This window comes from Chiloscyllium plagiosum, unplaced genomic scaffold, assembly GCF_037043375.1.
Source record: "Chiloscyllium plagiosum isolate Xiang-an unplaced genomic scaffold, Cpla_swu_hap1 HiC_scaffold_5, whole genome shotgun sequence".
NCBI lineage: Eukaryota > Metazoa > Chordata > Chondrichthyes > Orectolobiformes > Hemiscylliidae > Chiloscyllium > Chiloscyllium plagiosum.
Window position 1 is genome coordinate 38,963,914 of NW_028270143.1, and position 12,759 is coordinate 38,976,672.

At 41.8% G+C, this 12,759-nt stretch overlaps 1 long non-coding RNA gene across 1 annotated transcript in view; it reads right to left on the minus strand.

Moving 5' to 3' along the window:
- Nucleotides 1–219: 219 nt before the first annotated feature.
- LOC148149912 (uncharacterized) overlaps nt 220–12,759 on the minus strand; it is a 30,384-nt gene continuing 17,844 nt past the window's right edge. Inside the window, exon 3 of the long non-coding RNA XR_015757097.1 lies at nt 220–340. This is a non-coding gene — a long non-coding RNA (uncharacterized LOC148149912). The remainder of the gene's footprint in view (nt 341–12,759) is intronic.

A 12,759-nucleotide genomic window follows, 5' to 3' on the forward strand; every position in this document is an offset into this window, starting at 1 on the left:
CATATGCAACTGAAAGAAGTTGTCACAAATTTTGTATTGTTAGTTATTACAGTATATTACTGATCACAATCGCCTTTCCACTACACTTACGTAGGAAAAAAAAATGATAATGTTATTGTCAACTATTTGTAAATGGGAATTTCCATTTTCAGATGTACACAAGTTAACTTCGATTCACATATTCTGCAAGAAATAGTTTCATTCAATGCAATTATAACTTTTTAACAATGTATTAGGATTGACCAGATGAATTCAGCAAGTTGATTGATACAGCATGGCAACCTCCAGAGTCTATTTGTGTTTGTTGTCAATCCATTTCTGGGAGCTGTTGAATGAAGTTCTGTCAATAATGAAAGAAAGGCCTGATGAATGTTACTGCACATAGATTTGAAATTCAGTTACAAACATTGCAATTCTGGAGAACTGACAAAACACAATAGATTGTTTTTGTCAGAACGTCAGATTGAATGAAAATAGACTTGTGGCATTGGTCGTTCTTGGTTAAAACAACTTTTCACAATTCAACACTGCACATAACTGAGAGCAGAAAGAAACCATATTAAATTACATGCAGAAGCCTTTCTGCCATCTGTAACATCTATAACCTGCTAGTATAATCAGTTACCAACAATTCTGGTCCTCAAAAGCAGCCAGTCAATAAGCTTTTAGTTCAGCCTTTTAACTTTGCTTAATGTTCATGTCCATCTTTTTGTAAAATTTCCAAATCCACCACAAAGTAAATTGATGATCTCATTATGGAGAAATGCAGGAGAAATAGATATGTATAGTGGTAAGAATGTGTATTGTAAGCAGCTATCGACTATGACCTAATCGGAGTGCACCAGTCTTTGAGTCATAAGTTTTTTGTTCAAGTACTCTGTCAAAAAGATGTGGAAGGCCCTGCTGCACAATTTTGAAAAAGAGCAGGGGAAGTATCCCTAGCATCCTCAATTTTATGCTGGTCTACATATTATAAATAGATAATTTAGTCATTATTGTATTGCTGCTTGTAGAAGCCTGCTTTGCACTAATTTGGCTTATTATAACCATGATTACACTTCACAAAGCAAATTATTGGCGACAAGATACTTTGTGATGTCTGGTGGTCATGCATGACATAAATGCAACTTTTTAATACAAACAACATGGTAGAAATGCTCAGCAACATCTGTGGAGACACAAATGGGCTCGATTTGAAGCATCAGATGCCAGGGTTGGGGGGATGCACTAGTGGACCCAGGTAGCCCATGGGTAACCAAGAAATACATGCAGTGTGTCTCTCGGTGACATTTTAGTTCTGCCACTGTATTACCATAGTATTTGCCAACTAATTAGATGATGACAACCTGCATACATGAATTTCAATTTCACTGTTTAAAGGTATGTGGCAAATATGAAATATGCTACATTCAGATTTGTGAGCAGAACAACGTGAATTGGCAGAATACAGTTAGACACGTTCAAAATCTGTGTCTCATTTTAGTGACACCTCCCTGGATGTGATGTTCAGGCTGTAAAGATGCTAGTGTTTCCTAATGATAGGTAGAAGAAGCCTGCTGGTGAATCCAAGAAGACCTGGGTAAAGGTTGGCCATGAGCTCAGCAGCAAGAGTGCTTCAGGATGCAATGCTGAATGCAATCTAATAACATAAGCAAAGTAAGAAAAGTGAGCACTATGGCACAACTAACTAATTCCTGATCTATCACTCCAACACCTTCATTTTACCATCTTTAGCCAACTGCAGTACAAGCTTTGTCACACCAAAATGACCATGTAGGTACACCCATCTGATTTGATCTATTATTGTCACATACTGAGATACAGTGAAAAATGTTGGTGCTAACCAGACAAATCATATCCTACAGAAGGACATCAGGGTATTAGAACAGAATAGAATGTTACAGATGCAGAGAAAGATTGACTCCAATGCATGAGAGGTCTGTTCATAAGTCTGATAACAGTGGGGAAGAATCTATTCATCTCTACATCAATGGATTTCTTCCCATCCCAACCTATCATTCACCACTAGCTCTCAGGCAAGGAGAAAGTGAGGACTGCAGATGCTGGAGATCAGAGTCTTCAAGGTAGGCATCCTTGGAAGAGACTTTGCAGTAGAGTTGAAATCACCAAGGAGAAAGTGAGTACCGCAGATGCTGTAGATCAGAGATGCTGGAAAAACATAGCAGGTAAGGTAGCATCCAAGGATGCTGGAAAAGCACAGCAGTTCAGGCAGTATTTGAGGATGCTGGAAAAGTACAGCAGGTCAGGCAGCATTTGAGGAAACTTCCTGATGAAGGGCTTATGCCTGAAATGTCAATTCTCCTGCTCCTCGGATGCTGTCTGACCTGCTGTGCTTTTCCAGCAACACACTCTCAACTCATCTTTCGGTAATGTCATTTATCTCCTTCATAGTTGTTGCCAACCGATGTCCATCCTTTCACTCAACTTTCACTCATAGGTGCAGTCATATTCATTTAACTAAAGATAATGCATATAATGCACATGAATTCATATTTATATAACATTTAGTGGCTTTCTTTAGAGCTAAATTAATACATACAGTGCAGAGTAATCTCCAAACACATCCTGCCTCTGTCAAAAGTGTTACAAGGCAGAAAGCCTTTGGGTAACATCCAGACATTTTGCTCATTTCCACATTGAGTATTAAATGGACATCACTCCAAAGGGGACAGCAAAATCAGTTATCCAAAAATAGGGAGTACAAAATCTACAAGCAGTCTAACTCATTTCACTTCCACATGTTGATAACATTCCCAGATCATGTTATGGTGTAGAAGTGTGAAGTTTGCTCTTGGCTGCTCTTGCTGTGTAGACATGACATCAGTGTGCTGATTGCCATCCTGCTTTTTGATCACACTGTTGTCATCTGGGTGTGTTCTTTCCTGTTCACAATTGGCACTTTGTACACTTCCCTGAGCTGACTTCTGTTCCCCCTCAATGTTACTTTCTTCAATGTCATTATTTCTGAAGACCTGGGCTCCCTGCACACTTGGAAACCTTTCCAGGTAATTATGTTCCATTGTGAGGCACATGACTCTGACCTTTCCACCAAAATATGATTCTGGTAGTCCCACACTGATGCACTGTTGTGCACTGTCTTTACCTTTCCGCGTTTGTTGAAAAGTGTATTCTGCATCTTGGAAAGTTTGGATTAGAACCATAGATCCATCAAAATGATATAGTAAAGGGGATTGTTTGACTCATTTTGTCCCTGCCAACCCAAAGAGACTCAGATTCCCTTTCCAATCCCATATTCCAGCACAAAGGAGTGTTTGCCCATGTCCCCTCGAATCCTTCTGCCACTTCGCTTGAATCTGCAGCCCCTGGTTTTTGAACTTTCTGCCAAGGGAAACAGGTTTCTCTTGTCCAGTCTATCTCTACCCCTCACAATTTAGTACATCTCAATCAGGTCACCCCTCAGGCTTCTCTGTTCCAAGGAAAGCATCCCCAACCTCTCTAGTCTCTCCTCATAGCCACAATTCTTCACCCCTGGCAACATTCTAATAAATCTTCTCTACATTCTTTCCAGAGCCATGATGTTTTTCCTGTAATGTGACCAGAACTGCACACAATACTCTAGTTGCTGTCCCACCAGTGTCTTATATAATTTTATCCTTATATCCATACCTTTGTATTCTATACATCTGCCAATGAAGAACAGCATTCCATTAGCCTTCTTTACAATCTTACCTACCTGTATTGCTACCTTTATGGGTTTACGCACTTGCACATCAAGATCTCTCACTTCATCTACCCCTCTCAGTAGAGTTCCATGTATTAGAGTTCCCTTTAAGTTTGACCTCCTTAAATGCATTACCTCACACTTAGCAGTGTTGAACTCCATCTGCCACTTTTCTGCCCACTCCACAAACCCATCGATATCATTTGATTTGACTTGATTTGATTTGATTTGATGTAGTCACATGTAACTAAGTACAGTGAAAAGTTTTATTTTATGAGCAGTACAGACAAATCATAGCAGATAAAGACATACAGATAATAGGGTACTTAGAATGAGCGAGGCATACAAGGTTACAGCTACACAGGAAGTGCACAAAGCAAGATCAACATTACTTGAAGTTAGAGAGGTCCTTTCAGCAGTCTAATAACAACAGAGAAGAAGCTGTTCTTGAACCTGTTGGTGTGTGTATTCAAGCTTCTGTGTAACAGAAAAGGTTAAAAGAGAGCATTTTTTGGACCTTACAGCTATTGTCCAAATAGTCAATTGTTGTCTGCAAATTCCCCAATTGTGGACTCCATGTTCAAGTCCAATTTGTTAGAATACAAGACAAACAGCTGGGGTCCCAGCATCAAGCCTTGCAGAAGACCACTTAAAACAGCTTTCCATGCGCATGGGCAGCCATCAATCATTGCTCTTTGTTACCTGTTACTCGGCAAACTTTGATCAAAATGCCATAGCTGCATTACATTTTTCACGTATCAATGAAAGGGTGACCTATTGTATGCAATTAATGTATGATGATTATGTCTGCAGGAAGTATGTTTGGTTGCGAACCCTATCGGATTGCATGAATCAGTTGGAGCGGCAATTAGCTGCAATGAGGCAATTTACAGGAGCTAGGAGATGGCAGTTGCAGGAAGGGAGATAAAATTACATTAGGTTAGATTCCCTAGAGCATGGAAACAGGCCCTTTGGCCCAACAAGTCCTCACCGACCCTCTGAAGACCAACCTACATTTACCCCTGATTAATGCATCCAACACTATGAGAATTTAACACAACCAATTCACCTGACCTGCACATCTTTGGATTGTGGGAGGAAACCCACACAGACATGGGGAGAATGTGCAAACTCCACACAGACAGTCGCCCGAGACCGGAATCGAACTTGGGTCCCTGGCGCTGTGAGGCAGCAGTGCTAACTGCTGGGCCACCATGCTGCCCTTAAGCTACCGAAACAGTCAGATGGATGGGTTACCTCCAGGAAAGGAGGAGAGGGAGGCAGGTCGTGCAGGACTATCCTAGTGTTATCTTAATCTCAAACAAGCATGCTATTTTGGAAAATGTAGAGAGTAATGGACTCTCAGAAGAATGCAGCATGAACAGCCAAGTTTCTGGTACTGGGACTGGCTCTGGTTAATGAAGGATATGCCAGGTTTCAAGCAGTTAGATATGATAGGGGACTCTATAATCAGGCACAGCCAGACATTTCTGCAGCTGATAGCGAGACATCTGAATGGTGTGATGTCTCTCTGGTGCCAGGATCAAGGATATCTCTGACAGGGTGCAGAATATTCTCAAAGGGGAGAGGGACTAGCAGGAGGTTGTTGTACACACTGGAACTAACGACATAGAAAGAGACACAGACAAGAATCTGAGGAGAAAATATAGAAAGTTAGGCAAGAATTTAAAAAGGGTAGTAATGTCTGGATTACTCCCGGTGCACAAGATTGTGAGGGTAGGAGTAGGAAGAATGCATGTCAGGGGAGCTGGTGCAGGGGAGAAGGGTTCACATTTTTGGATCATTGGAATCTCTTCTGGGGTAGAAATGACCTGTATAAAAAAGATAGAATGCACTTGAATTGGAAGGGGACTAATATACTGGCAGGGACATTTGCTGGAGCTGCTCAGGAGGATTTAAACTCGTCAGGTTGGGGGAGAGGGGGAGTGAGCAGGAAAATAGTGAAGAAAGAGATCAGACTGGTACAGTTGAGAAAAGGAGGAAGTCAAACAGTCAGGGCAGGCAGGGACAAAGCAGAGAACAAGGTAGGACTGATAAATTAAACTGCACTTATTTCAATGCATGAGGCCTAACAGGGTAAAGCGGATGAACTCAGGGCATGGTTAGGAATATGGGACTGGGAGATCATAGCAATTACAGAAACATGGTTTAGGGATAGGCAGGACTGGCAGCTTAATGTTCCAGGGTATAGATGCTATTGGAAGGATAGAAAGGGGAGCAAGAGAGGAGGGGGAGGGCGTTTTTGATTAAGGATAATGTTACTGCTGTACTTAGGGGTGATATTCCTGGGAATAAATCCAGGGAAGTTATTTGGGTGAAACTGAGAAGTAGGAATGGGATTGGGATTGCACTGTACACCCCCCCCCCCCCCCAATAGTCAGCAGGAAATTGAGAAACAAATTTGTGAGGAAATCTCAGTTATCTGTGAGCATAATAGGGTGGTTATGGTAGGGGATTTTAATTTTACAAACATAGACTGGGACTGCCATAGTGTTAAGGGCTTGGATGAAGAGGAATTTGTTAAATGTACACGAGAAAGGTTTCTGATTCAGTGTGTGCATGTACCTATTAGAGAAGGTGGAAAATTTGACCTACTCTTGGGAAATAAGACAGGGTAGGTGACTGAGTTGTCAGTGGGGGAGCATTTGTGGCCAGTGACCTTAACTCTTATTTGTTTTAAAATAGTAATGGAAAAAGATAGACCTGATGTAAAAGTTACAGTTCTAAATTGGGGCAAGTCCAATTTTGATGGTATTAGGCGAGAACTTTCAAAAGTTGATTGGGGTGTGGATGTTCACAGGTAAAGGGATGGCTGGAAAATGGGAAGCCTTCAAAAGTGAGATAACGAGAGTCCAGAGACAGAATGTTCCTGTTAGTGTGCAGGGCAAGGCTGGTAGGTATAGGGAATGCTGGATGACTAGAGAAATCGGGATTTTGGTCCAGAAAAAGAAAGAAGCATATATCAGGTATAGACAGCAGAGCTCGAGTGAATCCTTGCAAGAGTATAAAGGCAGAAGCAGTATACTTAAAAGGGAAATCAGGAGGGCAAAAAAGGAATGTGAGATGGATTTGCCAAATAAGATTAAGGAGAATCCAAAAGGATTCTACAAATACATTAAGGACGAAAGGGTAACTAGGAAGAGAATATGGCCACTTAAAAATCAGCAAGGCTGCCTCTTTGTGGAACTATAGGAAATGGGGGAGATATTAAACAAATAGAACATGGACATGGAACATTACAGCACAGTACAGGCCCTTCGGCCTTCAATATTGCACCAACCTGTGGAGCCAATCTGAAGCCCATCTAACCTACACTATTCAATTTTCATCCATATGTTTATCCAATGACCATTTAAATGCCTTTACAGTTGGCGAGTCTACTGCTGTTGTAGGCAGCGTCTTCCACGCCCTGCTCCTCTTTAAGAAAATAAACTACCTCTGACATCTGTCCTATGTCTATCACCCCACAATTTAAAGCTATGTCCCCTCATGATAGCTATCACCATCTAATGAAAAAGACTCTCACTGTCCATCCTATCTAACCCTCTGATTATCTTATATGTCTTAAGTCACTCCTCAACTTTCTTCTTTCTAACAAAAACAGCCTCAAGTCTCTCAGCCTTTCCTCATAAGATCTTCCCTCCATACCAGACAACATCCTGGCAAATCTTCTTTGAATCCTTTCCAAAGCTTCCACATCCTTCCTATAATGAGATGACCAAACTGTATGCAATGCTCCAAATGTGGCCACACCTCATAGCTCCAAAACTCAATCCCTCTCCCAATAATGGTCCTGCTGCAATTTCTGAGGACCTTCCTCACTGTCCACGATTCTGTCTATTTTAGTGTCTTCTGCAAATTTACTCATCATGCTTTGTACATTCTCATCCAAATCATTTACATAGATAACCAGCAGTCATTGGCCTAGCACTGATCCCTGCGGCACTCCACAAGTCACAGCCTCCAGTCCGACAAGCACCCTTCCATTTTAACTCTCTGCTTCCTACCAGCAAGCCTACTGCATACCCAATTTGCCAGCTCTCCCTAGATTCCATGTGATCTGACCTTCCATATCAGCCTATCACGTGGAAACTTATTAAAGGCCTTACTGAAATCCAGATGGACTATATCTACAGCCTTGCCATTATCAACCTTCCTGGTCACTTCATCAAATAACTCTCACAAATTTGTGTGGCATGATCTCCCATGTACAAAGCCGTGCTGACTGCTCCTTATCAAACCTCGGTCAGCACTGATTAATGATAGCTGACATGGCTCTGTGCATGGAAAATTGTGTCTCATTAACCTGATTGAGTTTTCTGATGAAGTAATGAAGAGGATTGATGAGGCCAGAGTGGTGAATGTGATCTATATGAAGCTCAGTTAGGCATTTGACAAGATTCCTCATGGTAGATCGGTTAGCAAGGTTAGATCATATGGAATACAGGGAGAACTAGTAATTTGGATATAGAACTGGCTCAAAGATAGAAGACAGAGGGTGATGGTGGAGGGTTGCTTTACAGACTGGAGACCTATGACCATCGATGCTGGGTCCACTGCTTTTATTCATTTATCTAAGTGATTTGGATGTGAAGACCATTCCCTCCACGACTACCTCATTAGATCCACACCTCAACAATCCACCCTCCCCTCCAAGCACCTTCCCCTGCCACCACAAGAATTACAAAACCTGCACCCACACCTCCCCCCTCACCTCCGCCCAAGGCCCCAAAGGAGCCTTTCATATCCATCAAAGTTTCACCTGCACTTCCACACGTATCATTGACTGTATCTGTTGCTCCCGATGCAGAGTCCTCTACATTGGGGAGACAGGACACCTACTCACAGAGTATTTCAGAGAACATCTTACACCTACACTAACAAACCCCACTGCTCCGTCACCGAACACTTCACCAACCCCTCCCATTCCGCCAAGAACATACAGGCCCTGGGCCTCCTGCATCGCCACTCGCTTACCACTGGACACCTGGAGGAAGAATAACTCATCTTCTGCCTCAAGACCCTCCAACCCTATGACATCAATGTGGATTCACCAGCTTCCTCATTTCCCTTTCCCCACCTTATCCCAGTTCCAAACTTCCAGCTCAGCACCGCCCTCATGATCTGTCCTACCTGTCCATCTTCCTTCCCACCTATCTGCTCCACCCTCCACTCCGACCTATCACCTTTATCCAACTATTGCACTCTCAAGTAGCTTTCCCCCAGCCCCACCCCCCTCCCATTTATCTCTCCATCTCTGAGGCTTCCAGCCTCATTCCATATGAAGGGTTTTTGCCCAAAACGTTGATATTCCTACTCCTCAGATGCTGCCTGGCCTGCTGTGCTTTTCCACCACCACACTTTCGACTCTAATCTCCAGCATTTGCAATCCTCACTTTCGCCTGTAGGAGTTGGGAGGTCATGATTTCGGCCACTTTTGGAATATTCTGTGCAATTCTGTTATCCTTCCTATTGGAAAGATGTTGTTAAACTTGAAAGGGTTTAAAAAAGATTTAAAAGAATGTGGCCAGAATTGGGGGGTTTGAGTTATAAGGAAGAGGCTGAAAAGGCTGGGGCTATTTTCCCTGAAGCACTGGAGGCTGAGGAGTGCCCTTATAGAGGTTTGTAAAATCATGATGGGCATGGGTAGGACAAATAGATAAGGTCTTTTCCCTGGGGTGGGGGAGTCCAGAACTAGAGGGCATAGGTTTAAGGTAAGAGGGTGGTGCCTGTATGGAATGAAGTGGTGGAGGCTGATATGATTACAACATTTAAAATCCATTCTACTTTGTTCAAAAAGCACACAATCTGCAAGCAGTCAGTCCATGTGACATTTTATAAATTCCTACTTTGGAAATAAAATCAGTCTGACTCCGGGTTGGGACACAGACAGACTCTAAGTTCACACCTTTAATGTATTGTCTGAACTGATATGTCACTTTTTATATCTACCGATAAAACCTTAAATTATTTAGTGTCGTAACTTGAAAGAAATTCTGGAATTTCATATTGATTAATCGAAACTTTCATCCCCATTCTAACTGATTAAAGACTTAACAGCTATCTAGGTTGGTCTAATACATCACATCTGTTGTATGACATTTTGATATTTTACTTATAAATTCTATGTTCTGTGTATCCTGCCCCACTAGCGATCTGACAAAGGAGCAATACTCCAAAAGCTTGTATTTTCAAATAAACCCATTCAACTATAACCTGGTGTTGTGTGATTTTCAATTTTGTCCACCCCAGTCCATCACCAGCACCCCCACAATCGTATTTAAAAGGCATCTGGATGATGCATGTATAGGAAAGGTTTGGGGATAGTTGGGCTAAATGCTGGCAAATGGAGCTAGATTAATGTAGGATATTTGTCAGCATGAACAGGCTGTAATGAAGTGTCTGTTTCTGCTTTTTATATATTTATGCCTCTTTGACTCTAATATAGTGGTTCCAATACCACTGAGTTCCAATGATCCTGATACGCATCCTTCAGTGTTCATATTGGTAGAATATTTGAACTAGTGTCCATGTTGATCTTGGTTTTGAACTTTTGTTTGTCAGTTTTCATTCAGTAAATTGTGTTGATTATGTCAAAGATGTAATGGTGTAGTGGTATTCTCATTGGACTTGAAATACAGAGACCCGGGTAGTAGTATGGATAACTGGATTGGAATTAAAATAAAAAAATCAAAATTCAAATTCTAATGATGACCATGAATCCATTGTAGCAAAAATCCATCTGATACACTGATGTCCTTTAGGGACTGGTTTGACATGTGATTCCAGACCACAGCAAATTGGTTGAATCTTATCTGGCCTCTGAAGTGGGTTAGTAAACCTTTCAAAGGCATGAAACTGCTAATAGCTCTCAAAAATGAAATGAAATGAGCCAAGCCACCTGGCATTGAACCAGTCATTGGAATCAACATCACCCTATCTACACTGCAAAGTCCTCCTTGCTAATATCTAGAGCAATTGCCAATATTGGGAGAGTTGGTTCACATACTAGTCAAGCAACTCAATCATGCTCACAGAAATATGATATGTCTAGACAGCACCATCACCATCCCTGAGCATGTCTGTCCCATCAGCAGGGCAGACCCAACAGAGGTGTTAGCGCAGTGGTATGCAGATGGGAGGGAGTTTCCCTGAAAGTCTACAGCATTGATACTGGACCCTATGAATTCTAATGACCAAGCAAGCCTCCTTCTGATAACCGTAGAGTCTCCATGACCAGTCCTCTCCGCAGCTCCTCCATTTGGAAGAATGGTGGAACTGAGGGTGACAAGAGCTCAGAACGCACTCTGGGTGGAGGACTTTCAAATCCATCACAAGGATTGGTCAAAGTGAGCTGGTCAAGATCGACTTGAGATAGATAATGAGGGGACTAACTAGGGGAAAAACATACCTGATTTCTTCATCACCAACCAATCTGCTAAAATTATATGTCTCAATGCCTATATGGTAGGTGAGGCCTCTGGACTGTCCTTATGGAGATGAAATCCCATTGTTACATTCAGGATCTCTTCGCACAGAAACATCTAACAAGGCCGGGCATCCACAAGACTCTATCGGCTATCAACAGAAGCACAATTGTACTCCGACACAATACGTAACTTCATAGCCCAGCACATTGACAATCATCAATCCAAGGGTTCAACTCTGATGAGTTAAGAAGAGCATACCAGGCGCAATTATAAATTACATGGTAACATGATGAAGCTATTATACAAGACGACCTGCATGCCATATAGCATAAACAGCAACAGATAGACAGAGCGAAGTGATTCCACAATCAAAGATTAGATCTAAGCTCTGCAGTCCTGTCACATCTACTCATGAATGATGGTGAACAACTACACAACTCATTGGAAGGGGATGCTCCACAAATTTTTTTCACCCTTAATGATGGGAGCATCCAGTATATCAATGCAAAAATTAAAGCAGAAGCACTTGCAATAATCTTCAGCCTAGTGGATCATTCATCTTGGCCTCCTCCAGAAATGCCCAGAATCACAGATGCCAGTCTTCAGCAAATCTAATTCACTCCACGTTATATCAAGCAATATTTGGAGTCAATGAACACTGCAAAGGCAAAAGCCCCTGACCACATTCCGACAATAATACTGAAGATTTTTGCACATGAACTTGCTACTCCACTTACAATTCTGGCATCTGCCCAAGAATATGGAAAATTACCCAGATATGTCCTGTACATAAAAAGCAGGACAAATTCATCCTAATCAATTTTCATCTCAACAGTTTACTGTCGATCATCAGTAAAGTGATAAAGGTGTGATTGACAGTGCTATCAAGCAACACCTACTCAGCAATAACCTTCTCAGTGACGCCCAGTTACAGTTCCGCCAGGGCAACTCAACTCCTGACCTCATTATAGCCTTAATTTAAAGATGGGGATAAGTAAGGAGTGAAGGTAAGAGTGACTGCTCTTCACATCAAAGCAGGATTTGACTGTTTTAGAAAATCTAGTCCTAGAAAAATTGAAGCTAATGGGATTTGGGAGCAAATTCTCCACTGGTTGGAGTCATACTTGATACAGAGGAAGATGGTTGTGATTGTTGGCAGTCAGTCATTTCATCTCCAGGAAATCTCTGTTAGAATTCTTCAGGGTAGAGTCCGAGGCCCAATCATCATTAGTTGCTTCATCAACAATCTTTTCTCCATTATAAGGTCACAGATGGGGATGTTCATGGATGATTAAACAATGTTTGGCACCCTTCATGACTCTTCAGATACTGAAGAGGTTCCAAATGCAACAAGATCTGGACAATATCCAGGCTCGGACTTTCAAGCAGCAAATAACATTCAAATGTCAGGCAATGATCAACTCTAACAAGAAAGAATCTAACCATCATCCCTTGGCATTCAATAGTGTTTCTATCACTGAAACCTGGAGGTTAGTATTGATTGTAAATGGAATTGAACTAGCCATATTAAAACTGTGGCTACAAAAGGAGGTCAGAGGAAGCCTGCAGCGAGTTACTCATCTCCTTATTTCCAAAAGCTTGACC